General features: G+C 37.5%; 1 protein-coding gene across 1 annotated transcript in view; it reads right to left on the reverse strand.

Annotated features, from left to right (window-relative positions):
- The window catches only part of LOC129579392 (protein toll), a 145,398-nt gene that overhangs the window by 39,085 nt on the left and 94,041 nt on the right, over positions 1–12,272 (reverse strand). The window contains exon 3 of the mRNA XM_055469459.1: positions 11,932–11,981. The gene's annotated coding sequence lies outside the window, so the exon portion shown is untranslated. The remainder of the gene's footprint in view (positions 1–11,931; positions 11,982–12,272) is intronic.

The raw sequence follows: 12,272 nt of genomic DNA on the forward strand, positions 1-12,272 counted from the left end.
CTAACAGATTTTATTCTCTATCTATTGATTGTTACATTAACGAATCACGGCCACACAGTGCCACATTTCATTTGATCCACTGTCTGCTGTGGGTCAACATCGACTGACTGAGATTGGTTTTTCAACCGACATCCGAAGTGTTACAGTCTCAGTTTTGTTCTTCTCTCGTCTATTCTTCCTATGATTCGCTTCTAATGCGTTGTTCCAAATTTTTTTTTCTTTCATTGTTGCTTTCTTTTTCATTTTCGTCGTTTCGTTTTTGTTGTTTTCGGAGAGAACAAAACAACAACGAAGAAACACACTCGAAATATAGTAGTGACACCGTGATCATACCTGACTTTGGCCTCAACGCTCGGCTAAAAAGGCTCTTTTTTGTTTTGTTGTACGTAACAAATCATTTATTTTCCTCCATTTTCCATCATGCATTCAATTCCAATCATTTCAGACCGAATTTTGTGAGCCCAAGAAATATATATACACACACACACTGCACTGCTCTACCGTATTGCCCATTAAATTCGAGAATTTATTCTGATTTCACAAAATTAACGGCTTCATTTTGTTTCATTCTTTTCATCACTTGTTCATTTAGAGAATATATCTTACTTTGATTCTATCGTACTCTCGTTCTATCTCTCAGACAATTGGCTCGGTTGGTTGGTCTTTTGGTCGTTCAGTCGGTTAGTTAGGTTCATATATAACACGAACTAAATGTTAAATGGCATCAATTCTTTTCTTCAACTTTAATTGGGTTATGTGAAACACAAGAAATGAAAATTAAATTGAAAATAACCGTTGATAGAATAAAAGAGAGGCAGAATGAAAAAAAAACAATCGCATCAGTTTGCAGCGTATATATGTGTATTCAGTTATGGATGTTATACAACAGAATAATCATTTCATAAGAATGAAATGCTCAAGATATTATTGAGAGTAGCGCAAAAAAAAACAGCAACAACTCGGCGAGATTAAGATGCATAGCAGAGGGAAAATGAACGAGTAAACACAATAGTAGAACAATTATTAAATGGAACGCAAACACGATCAAAATCAAGTACATCAAAATGGCAAAAATAAAACATCAGATTTAGTGTTATATATATACTTAATTAAAAGTTTACAATTCCATTTTGCGCAGTTTGTAAATAGCCGGCAGTGCGTGCAGTTTGAAGTATACAAATATATATATATATAGTAGAAAAATGTTATCACCACATTTTTCCGGCCTATAATCATATTACGTTTGAGTTAAAGAATTTCAGATAATTCACAAAAATTACGCAAACCCACATACTGGATACCCATACTGATAGCCGATTTTTAATCAACATTAACAAAAATATAACGAACAAAACACTGACTCCCCAAGCACGCAGAGTGGACAATATGAATGATTTAAATGAGAGCTATACGAAGCGATTTCGTGATTCATGTCAATGCTTTTGGTACTTTTGTAAACGGTTAATATGGCATTAACAATTCTCTTTTGTTTAGCAATTTTCAAACACGTCATTCTGACCTAATTTTCTCTCTCTCTTTCTCTCTCGCCCTCGTGCACAATCACTCTGCTTTGTATCACCGAAAAGTACAATTCATTGTATCATTCGTCGAAAATGTTTGCATCCATCGAATTGCTGCATAATATTTATGATATAAAACCACGACCGCCGCTTTAACAATGCAGGCCAATTCGACCGGTAATAGCGTCCAATAAATATTTGATATGATTTCTATGTATGAACGTGCACCGAGAGAGAGATAGAGAATTCGACAGTGTTTATAACAAAATGATGGAAGTATTTTTCATTGCTTTTCGAATCCATTTTTCATTGGAATTCATTTGCGATTGAAATTTTAGTGAGCAATTCATTCGTCGCTATGACAACGATGCATGTGCACATCATTTCACTTGACCAAGATATCTCTGTCGCTCGCAATGCTGCAAACCATGGCATGGCATGTGCCAAACCCGATTCCCATTTTGCAAACGAACATCACCGCTGAATTTAGGTTAAATAATATGTGCATTTTAATCATGGAACACAGCATTCGGGCCAATGGAGAATGCATATATTCTCCGTTTCCAAGTTATCCAGCCAAAATGGACTTGGCTCGCTTATAATAACAATAATGGATGTGAAAACCAAATGTGCGCCAATTTGTTTGATTTATTATGATTAAAATTCCACTTTTTTTTCGTCTAAATTGTGAAATTTATTTCCATAAAATCCGGTGTGTCGATCGAGTTTTTGCCCATTTCTCGAAAATCACATTCCATCACCCATCGAGCGGGTTAGGGAGAGGGAGAGTGAGAGTGAACGAGCGAGCAAGAGAGAGTTTGACTGAATGAATGAATGCATGCCATGCCTGAAGTCGCTGTGTTCAAATTAATAATGTAGTTTTAATTCAATTGACCAAACAATCGAATAGCTGCAACGGCGATTGCATTCGTGGTTTCTCTATTTCTCCATATCCCAAAAACAGCATGCGATGAAATAATTTAAAACAAATACTTCATTAAAAATAATAATTTTATGTATGTTTGTACGAATAATATTTGCCGAATGTTTATATACAACATTCATATTCAATTGGTGCTGTGCCATTGCACTCACGTGCCGCATTCCTCCCATTTCAAATGCGGTCTACTAATTATTATTGATGCAATTGAATGTATTGCACGGAGATTGGATTTTGCGAAAGCAGCCCTTTTGAATTCGGTTCAAAATTTGTACACCACTACTGTTTAGAGAGAACAGAAAAAATCCCAGCTCCCAGATCAGCGCCGTAGCCAGGCCGGCGCAATGGGTGCATTGCACCCTCCAAAAATTTCAAAGGTGCAACAAAATCGGGTGCAAAATCGGGTTTCAAAGGTGCAACAAAATAAAAATTTTGATTTTGCACCCTCCAATTTTTTTTTTCTGGCTACGGCGCTGTCCCAGATATAGAAGTCCATCCATTGCATTTGTTATTGTTTTCTTGGGTCACCAAAAGGTCACCGTGAAAATAGTGATAACCCAAATGAAAAGATCTCAAAGCAAACCAATTTCTCAATGCATCGTCCAAAAATTGGCAATTCTGCATTTGCAATTCATCCGCAGTCCAGTCCAAAGCATTTTAGTGAATTGCGATTCAGTCGGTCGTTGTGTGTGCACTGTGTCAGGCAACCGCGATATGAATTATGGATTTATAATGAAATTATCATTAACACAATGTGCTATAATTTTCACTTAAATAGATAAAATGAAATGAGTAAAATGATACATCATATGTTTAGTATATGTTTGCATGGCTAAAACATTGTAAAAGCTTTAGATATGTGTGCAAACAGCAACAAGGGCAACAACAACAACAACACCAACCATTCGTTCGGTGCCTTTGTCTGTCGCTCGCTCGCTAGTCGCCGGATAATTGTATTGCATATCGCGTATTTGCTGGCAACAACAATTTAATTTGTAAAACAAACACATAAAATGCGGTTAAATGGGGGATGAACCAACACGGCGTGCCATTGATTCCATACACATTTGCTCGATATTCAATTTGCAGCAATCAAAATTTCATTCAACGATAAATTTATAAATTATATCGCGTTTTTTTCTTCTCCTGTTCGTTCGTTCGAAATTCTGGTTTTTATTTTCCATTTTCGGCCCGTTTCATAACCACATAATTAACAAAACGATATTCCGGCGGTGGCGATGACCACACATCGGGAAAATGGAAAAAAAATACACGTGAAGGTGTGTATAAAATGAGAGATAGTGGAATAAAATCGCTTCAATTGAACATAATTTGGTTCATAATTTATTAAAATGCATTTGAAAATGCCATCATTTATGAATGAGCGTTTGCTTCAATCGACACAAATTCAATGAGCGTTCTTTTTGAGAAGCAAAAAAAAGGGGAAGACTTTTTTTCGGTTCTGAAAATAACTGCACACTGTTACCACCTCTCATTTTCAATTGTTCCAGGAAGTACACTTTAATAGAATCGCTTTATATTCAATTCAGTTCATAGTGATGCCTTCCTTGCAAAATCCTTTTCGAAGCACTTTTATCCCGGGAACATCATTTTCTCGCCCCAAAAGTGTCAAATTACAAATATTTCATGAGAGTGTGAATTCCAATATTTGGTGATTTATCAGAAAAAGTTTGCACATTTGCAACGGAACGAGCGAGAAAGAGAGAGAGAGGGAGAGAGAGAGAGAGGGAGAGAGAGAGAGAGGGAGAGAGAAATAGCGTCAATATCGAACCATTCAATTTGGTGTGAGCTGTGAATTTTCCATTAGTATTATCATTTGTGTGTGCATTTTCGTAATGGCAATCATGGTCATTGGGTGTGTACATGTGTTGTATGTGTGTGGATTGGACGATATTGGATTTCATTTCGCTGCATCAGTCACGAAATGAACAGATTAGGTAATTGTACAGGAGTGGTGATTTGGTCGGCAAAAGTATAAATTAGAATCGATTTGATTTCGTGTAAGAAGTGCAGAAGTTTTTGAATGAGTTTGTTCGTAGACGACGACTACGACGACGAGTGAACGACGTCCGGTCGAAATGTAATTTCATTAAAGTGCTAAAAGTTCTTCGAATTTGTCGTCATGTTCGGGTTGTGTACATCGAAGAATTCGAAAATGTCTTTCATTTAATGTGAGTGCTTTTTGTTTGTGTGTGTGTGTGTGTGTGCCGAAAATAAGGGCTGGCAAATTCCCAAGAGAATCGAAATTGCTTTACTTTTTATTCGTTTCGATTGCGTAATTTAACGAGGCAAAAGCAACTTCGTCAATTACTAATTAGTCATCGTAATGGTATCAGCAAATGGGCATTACACAACGAAAAACTCATTTTTATCTTTAGCTAATCTAACGGTCGTAGCGAATAAATTGAAAATTAATTGTATATTATTTGGATATTCATGGTAGTAGCAGAATCAGCCGTGGCAGCACACCGGCCAAACCAACATTGAATCCATTCGCACTGACTCACACTCAGCGCCAGACACCAGGTCGATATGTTTTAAGCAAACAACAGAATAGAAGAAAAAAAACGTACAACATTTTACAACCCAGGTTTAATATTTACAGAATCGACGGATTTTGTAAATTTAATTTTATCTGTGCATTAACCAAATGAAAAATTCTCCCCAATGAATGAGATAGCCGAGCGAACGTACGGGCCGGGCTGATAAAGTGTCTGATTCGAAACGGGCCATTTGTGCCCGTTCATCTGCTAATGGTGATTTTACATTGTCCGTTGTCTGTACTTTGTACATTGTACAACACTCACTCTCATACACACAACTGGAATTGAATTAATATCGATTCAATAACAATAATTTGAAGCACGTTATCGTATCGGCTCGTCTTCGAAGCGAATACGATACTCTGGCTAAAGCTTAACTCGATCCAAATTGCTTCACACTCGACGAAAGATATCTAAATATTAAATTATAATAAGCTTCGAGTTTTGCGCTTCTATTTTACTGTGAAAGAAGCAAAAAAAAACACCAAATGGAGGGTTTTTCTTTTGTGCGCTGCCAGCGCTAAAAATTTTCTCGCATAAAATGTATATATACAGTCATCGATACACCTGTCCAATATTTAATTGGGCATTATTTTATGTCTGGCCCCGTCGCTCGTGCACGATGAGTTTGCATATTTTACACAAAACAACCATCTCCAGTAGCACCACCACCACCTTCGCTGCTGCCGACTCTGCAGTAATAAAATGAGGGCGAACAACAAAGAAAATTCATTGCTAATTCAGTCGCATGAATTGTTATCGATAGCAAACGAAAGAAGACCCGCATACCTATTATTTTGCGATTTTATTGATTGCATTAGAGAATGAAATGCTTTTGCGAATGATTAGAACGAAGTGACTGAAATGGGATTCCAAATGAAATGGTGTATGTGTGTGTGTGTTTGGTTTTTGTTGTCTGTTTGAAATTAACTTTATTTGCATCGATTGAAAATGTTTTCTTTTCGCTTCTATTGGTTGTTCGTATCTTCAACTCGATTTTCGAAAGCCATTGCGAATAATAATCAGAAATTAGTGTAAATAATGTCCATGATGATTATCAATATTAATAATGAAAGCATAATATCGACAATCCATTATTCATTATTCTGTGCAAAATTTGCATTTATCTTCCGCTTGCCGAACAAATTTGGTTTTTGATCGAGCGTTTCAGTTGTTATACACATGTTTCATCAACAAATATCTAATGTATTTATAAAAAAAAAATATATATGCGTCGCAAACAAGTGCAAAAAACATGGTTTTCATTCTGTTGAAATGCCAGCAGCAAACAGTTGCAAAAATGTAATATTTCGATGACGAATGACATGATGTAGCGACGCTTGCGATAAATTCTGGATGAGAGCGTTTGGTATACAGACACAAACACACAAACAAGAACGACAACCATGAAAAAGAAAAAAAAATCAATGTGAAAACAAACAGAAAATTCGGATTTAATAGTGCATTCGAATGAGTTTTTGAAATTGGCTGACAAATTATCAAATTTCCATGAAAAATGAACAAAACGCAGCAGCGATCGTTTCATAATATTTGTCAACTCTTTGACTTGTCAGAGCATCAGTGTAGGTGTGTATGTGTGTGTGTGTGTGTGTGTGCAAATTCATGGCACGCTTGGATTGGATCATATTTCTGTAATTTAATCACTTGACACATCCAAAAAATTATCGGATAATATTTGCGACATAAGATGAACTATGCATATGGCGTGTTCTATGCCAATGTGAAAATGTCGACGACGTATGATGGCGACGACATGCTTGTGTCAGCAACGAATTACAATATCAAAGGATCTGTGGCACACTTTTTCTCTTCATCATACTCCCTCCCATTCCCAGTTGGTTGCTCGTTTTATTTTCGAAAAGCGAAATTTTCACAAATAACAACTATGTGTTCTGCATGCAAAAATAATGCATTATATGCGCTCAGATACACACACGCTTGCATACACACACACATGTCCCGATCCTTATTAGTTTATGTGAATTTACGAGATTGCGACATCAACATGAAATTCATCTGGGTTTATTCGGTCGTGCTAAGAATATGGATTATTTTCGAAAATATATCTACGTGATTATTTCAGTAAAAGTTTTCCGTCTATTCGATGGGCCAACAGTTAACTCTGTGTGTAACGCAACGTTACGTGACACTACCGACAGACTGAAGCATTTTCTTTATGAATATTTGCATAATTAAATACAGGAGCTGTGCTTTATTATGCGGCACTAAGCCCGAATTAAAATCCAAATGGTTTTGGATCGCCCCGACTCTGTTCATTTCTTTTTCGTCTGCGGTATGTTCAAAGCTAACCATTCATCTTCTGGCAAGAGAAGAAACATGACTGCAACTATACACATCCATACATGTATAGATGCAGCTCGATTTCCAGTGAAGAGCCGAAGAGTGTGCGACAGACGAAAAGAGACAAGCAGCAATGGTTTGAAACTGACAAAAGTGTTGCTGGGGCATGGATTGGAGCTTTGAGCATCCGAAATGCCGTGAATAATGTGCCGATTTTATTGTGGCATTGGTTAAAATAATCCAATTAGGCGCGCGATGGAACATTGTTATTTAAATTCGCTCCATCAAATTGGCGAATTGACGAAATGGTTGTGTTGTTGCCCGTCGCATCGTTATTCGCCCGCACTTATGTTGTTTTTCCAATCATTTCTTTTTAATAACACGAAATAAGCATTTATCATCTCGCGTCCCTTGTTATATTCGCTGGGTTGGTTCTGCTTTAGCGCGCGCGATGAGTGCGAGAGCGCGCTCGCTAATACTCAAAACGCCTCCAACCGAACTTGATCAAAAACATTCATTTTTCAAACGGTCCATTAGGTTTATATCAAATCAGGAACGTAAGCAAATCTCTTCGGTTTCAATTCCCTTCCGTCAGCTATAATAATAATTCTTTTTTTTATCTTCTGCTGCTCATTCTTCTGTGCCTCAGCCCAAATCTTATTACCTTCTAATCCACTCAGCCACAGTCTATGCGCTCGAATCGCACCCACAACTTTAGCTTTCTCTGGTTCTTCGTCTTCTTCGCCATTACTTTTGCTCGAACACACACACACACACATACACTGACTCACTCAATGTCGTTCCTTTTTGCTGTTTGCATTCGGGCGATCGTCCACATGAACTCATTTTCGCCACTTGCTTCCCTTTGCCATGATGAGATAGAGACGATACGGCAACGGCAATGGTGTGATGGCGATGGGAATGGCGACACTAGATTTACACAGCTAATGGCCAAGCTGCGAACATGCCACGTTATTATATATATTTGCACATTTTTCTTTTGTATGAAGCGATTATGGCATGACAACAACAACACATGCTGACTAGGTGCAGATATCGTTTCATGTTTAATAATTATGATTGATTGAATTTGAATATGAAATTTTTCGCTTTTGCTTTGTTTCGTCGGGTGGCCTTCGTTTGTGCTGTCGCCAGCACACCCATCATCGTCTTGTGCTGCGTGTGCTATAGTCATTTTTTTTCGTTTGATAACGTGAACACAACTTCTGTTTCACGGTGCAAAAGTAAACAGAATCGTCGAATCTAATCACAATCGCCGGATAATAATCCACAATAATAGATGAAAATCGGCCCCCCAAAAGATTTAGAATAATGAATGACGGAAAAAAGTGAGCGAGAGAAAGAAAGAAAGTTAGAAAAGAAGAGAGAGAGAGAGAGAATGAGTGAATCCAAACAGGAAAAATACTCTCGGATACATCAAGGGATATTAATGGAAACGTGCCGCACAGCAAAGTAGCCAACAGAATACATTTCAGTCATCCGTCTGACAATGATGTTTCAATCAGCATCGGATTTTCGGTATACGTATTTTTTCGGCTTTGCCACTCTCGAGAGGTGGGCTCACGTTTTTTTTCGAACGGCATTTGCAGGAAAAGAACCAGTGTGATTCATTTGCGTAATTCATTTTTTTGTGTGTGTGTGCGTCTGTGGCATATTCCAATCGATCTACAGTCTGTAATGAATATTTTTCGAGCGATTTTTTTTCAACACCCATACAAAAAGACGAGCCTCGACAAGATTTTTTGTTCATTGCTTCGCGTCTATTTTGATATTTTTCCATTCGGAGAACGGGACTGAATTTGCTTTCATTTGGGGATTATGGCCGACTTTTTTCGGCGTTGTCTCCACCAAATGCTGATCAAATTTTTCCATCGATAGCATGAAAGGGAGCGAGTGGGAGAGTGAGTGAGCCACAAAAAAATGACCCAATCCATTGAATGTATATTATATTTTGAGAAATCGAAATGATTCGGGCAGCCGATTTTGCTTAGTATGCAATAACCGCGAATAGGCGAATTTTCAATGGAATTTTCAATCACAATACAGACGCAGATGCACAGCAGCACATCAATATTACATCGATGCTGAGCGACAAACGCATTACAGGCATTACTACAAAATCAACACCCAAAATTAAAATTACTTTCGGTTTCTTTTCTGAGTTCTCTCTCGCCCTCTTGCTCTCTTTTGCCTGCGCTGCTCGCGATGAATGCGAAATAAGCGAAATATTTAATAATTCCTTTTTACCATCTACGTTTTGCCCACACCAATTTTCGGTGTTTTCTGCGGGGCATAAATTTTTCCGAAGAACGGAATAAAAAGGAGAAAAACTTTTTTAATCCATTGAGCAGATGGCTACTTGAAAAAGTTCCGAGTGTATGGTTTATGTGTGTGTGTGTGTGTGTGTGTGTGGAAGAGAGAGAGAGAGAGAGAGAGAGAGAGAGAGAGAGAGAGAGAGAGAGATTTAGTATAAATGCAGCACGCAGCTTGCTTGCTTGCGTTCGTCCGTCTTCTTTTCCGTTTCTTCAATTTTTTCTTCTTTCCTTTTTCTGGGTGAGCACCGCACACGAGAGAGCGCGTCTTTTCATTCTTTCGACATTTCTTTTCATTTGCCATTTATATTTCGTGTGTTCTTCTTTTAATTTAAAATTGTATCCTATTAATGAAAGCGCAAAATGTGCTTTTACTGTTTTTACGCGATGAAAATGTTTTCAAAATGATAAAAATGGAAACGAAAAATCTCACATTCGCATTCGCATTCGCAGATTGGCTTGGAGTAGCTGGCATAAAATGAAACTGGATAAATGCTGACAACGAACGAACAACCGAATAGAACAGAACAGGGCAGAACAAGAGAAAGAAAAAAATGATTTTAGCTCAGCGACAAAGGCGAACTGAAATGTATTTATAATAAATTGAAAGACTGGCCACATTGAGTGAAAATTAATGTGGAAAGTTGTTTTTTTGTTCTGTATTTGGAATTGAAATTCTAATATTTGTTGCATTTTTTTGTGTGCTCAAAATTCCGTTTTTGCGCTCTGCAACCAAGGAGAGAAAGTGAAAAAAAACACGCGCTTAACACGAGTCTATGGATGGTTTTATGAGACCCAAGTTTATCGGACACAATTTTTTTTGTTTGTCTCGGATTTGTTGCAATTGGCCACCGATCGGTGGCTGTCTGTGCGATTTCATATTTATGCCGTTCAGTGTGTGAGTAACAACAAACCGTGAGCTCGGTTGCTCAATTGCATACGATATGTATATATATATCGATGAGACACACTCATACACACGAGACTATACGTATAAAACAGGATATATTTTCCTCTCGGTACGGATGGGATTTTGGTGCGTTTGTTTTTCGTTCATATCAATGATTTATCGTTTGTTGTGTTTCGTAAACATAATTTATTTACTTCATTTTTCGACGAACATCTCCAGTTTGCCATTGTTTCGGCTTTTGTCCATAAATCGATAAATGATTCGGATTTTTCTTTTTCATTTCATTCGTTCTCGTTCGTTCGTTTGTTCGTCTTCTTCTCTCTGCACAATAAATTTGTATTGCCATTCGCATTGTAACGCGCGCGCTTTGGAAAATAATATTCGGTGCGATTGCACATACACACATCTTGTAAGGAGCTGTCGGGGCTGAGCCAGGTTTCCAGTTCGATTGTTTTACTTATTCATTTTCAGTTAGGTGCAATTCCCAATCGGATTTGAATTATTGATTTAATCAGTGATTGCTCAGCTTTTGCTGTTGCCCCCATGTTTTCCAGCGTTTGCAAGACGATCGCCATTTACCACTCTCGCACTTTGTGTATGTATGTGTGTGTATGCTTGTGTCGACAGCGTAAGCGCCAGATTTTTTTCTTCTTCTTCTATTGTTTCTACTGTGCCACTCAATATTGCCATTTGGTCAGTTAGAAACAAAAGCTTGGCACAAATCAACAAACACAAATCACGCCTTGAAATTGAATATATTTTTGCTTATTACGTAGTGATTTGTCTGAAGTTATTGATACAAATGTAAACGATGTAAACAAACAACAGCAGCATCAACAGTAGCGACGGCAAAAGCATCGCCCCGTGCTTGAAATTGCTGGCACGTAGATACTCATTTAGCAAATCCATAAATCAAAATATATTTGTAATCATCCACACGAATCGACACAATGCTAGCACTGCCACTGTCGTCGCCATCGTTTGCTCTTATTTCCCTATTTTCAATGTAATGTTTCCATTGCTCCCATTCACTTGCATCGATTGTCGTGAAATGCTTTGCTGCTTTCATAAAGAGCCCTCACGGCGACACACAAATGGAGTGAGACGGCAGCTATTTTGCATCCGAAAAATGTTTCACATTGTTTCGTATGCCATGAAATCAAAATCCATTTACAAGTTTAGAAATCAAGAATGCGAAATTAAATCATCATTATTGGTGGTTATTAACGAGTTTTCGCCAATTTTTCTTTGGGTGAAAATTGTTTGTTTATTCTTTTGAGCTCCAGTTTTTTTTTTGGGTTAAATGCAGAAGAGAAAAAAAATACAATTCATAGACACTTACCACTCTAGACTGGGTTTTGCTTTGTGTGTAATTGTTCTGCTGTATAATTCCTGTAACGAAAAAAAAACGAAAAATTAATTATAGGCCAAAAGTTGATCGAAATTTCGGAATTAGGTTCTAAATACTGAGCTAATTAGTTTATTTCTTTATTTCAGACACAGTCGTGCGGCTATGTGTATGTCTTACAAACACCATTAATTTGCCCGCAATTGGCTATTGAAATTCCGGACAATAAAAATGGTACCAATGATTCAACACCGAAAACATACACCGGCAGATTCTGGGGTAAACGGAAATTTATTTATAATTTATTTTCAATTTTGAATTGTCGTCTTTCAAAT

The sequence above is a fragment of the Sitodiplosis mosellana genome, unplaced genomic scaffold (assembly GCF_009176505.1).
Source record: "Sitodiplosis mosellana isolate CC-2019 unplaced genomic scaffold, AAFC_SMos_1.0 Smas_scaffold_6226, whole genome shotgun sequence".
In the NCBI taxonomy this organism is placed as follows: domain Eukaryota; kingdom Metazoa; phylum Arthropoda; class Insecta; order Diptera; family Cecidomyiidae; genus Sitodiplosis; species Sitodiplosis mosellana.